Below are 1149 nucleotides of genomic sequence, written 5' to 3'. Positions count from 1 at the left end.
GACTGTAATGTATATAATATATTTGGGTTCATTTGGTTATTAACGACATTGAATGACAGATTATGAGGATTATGAGATTGTATATTATAAATTGTAATAAGCTTTACATATTTGTTTAAAGTTTCTTTATAATAGTTTTCTAATGAAATACTAAATACCTACTAAAATTAATACGAATTCATACATATTATGTATTATATATTCCTACACGTTCACTTATAAAATATGTATATAAAATTACATTTTTAATTTCGCGCCACGATCATAAAATATTATCATCCATTAAAAACAGGTCAGTGTAATCGTGACTGAAAATCTATAATTAGATAGCGTCATTTTTTGTTTAAGAATAACAATCTATTATCATAATGATAATATTAAATAGGTATTAATTCCACTTTTGGTACCGTCAAGTCATCGGCTTCAAAAGTTTAAATTACTTTATACAAGTACAATAAACTTTAAAGTTCGATAACTATTTATTTTTATTTTAAATCATGAAAATCGAAGAACTTAATGCATTTTTGCAATCATTTCAAGATGATTTTGTATGTGTCATAAACGAAAAAGAATCATGTGTTGATTCAAATACATACATAATCCGAGCTGGTAATATTGAAGATGTTTTGTCAGCCAAAAAATTTATCAAACTGTTTAGTTCAGCATCAAACACCTCATATATATTGAACTTTGAGTTAAAAGATCCTACAAAGTAAGTAACATCATACAACCAATAAAGTCAGTGGGTCAATATTTATTTATTACAGATTGTTTAAAAAATATATCAATTATTATATTTTATAGAGTGTTATTTCACATATATTTCATATGCCATCATTCTTTAAAGAATAAGAGTAGTACTACAATTACTGAACGCAATACCAACTGCAAGGCAACCATAGATATATTATTAAAAAAAAATAATAAGAACATCAGAAAAAATGATCCATACCTAAAATTATCACCACCACTTAACGCTGTTATAAAAATAGTATGGAATCATAATCACCCAATTATTTCTTGTGATGCTATGAAATATTTAAGAACGAACAGCGAAGTATGATTTCATTCAATTTAATTTAATACTAAGTTTACATACACTAATTATAACTAGTAAACAAATAAATATATATATTTATATTATGTTAA

The sequence above is a fragment of the Acyrthosiphon pisum genome, unplaced genomic scaffold, assembly GCF_005508785.2.
Source record: "Acyrthosiphon pisum isolate AL4f unplaced genomic scaffold, pea_aphid_22Mar2018_4r6ur Scaffold_385;HRSCAF=811, whole genome shotgun sequence".
NCBI classification, from domain to species: domain Eukaryota; kingdom Metazoa; phylum Arthropoda; class Insecta; order Hemiptera; family Aphididae; genus Acyrthosiphon; species Acyrthosiphon pisum.
Note: the sequence above shows the minus strand (reverse complement) of the source record.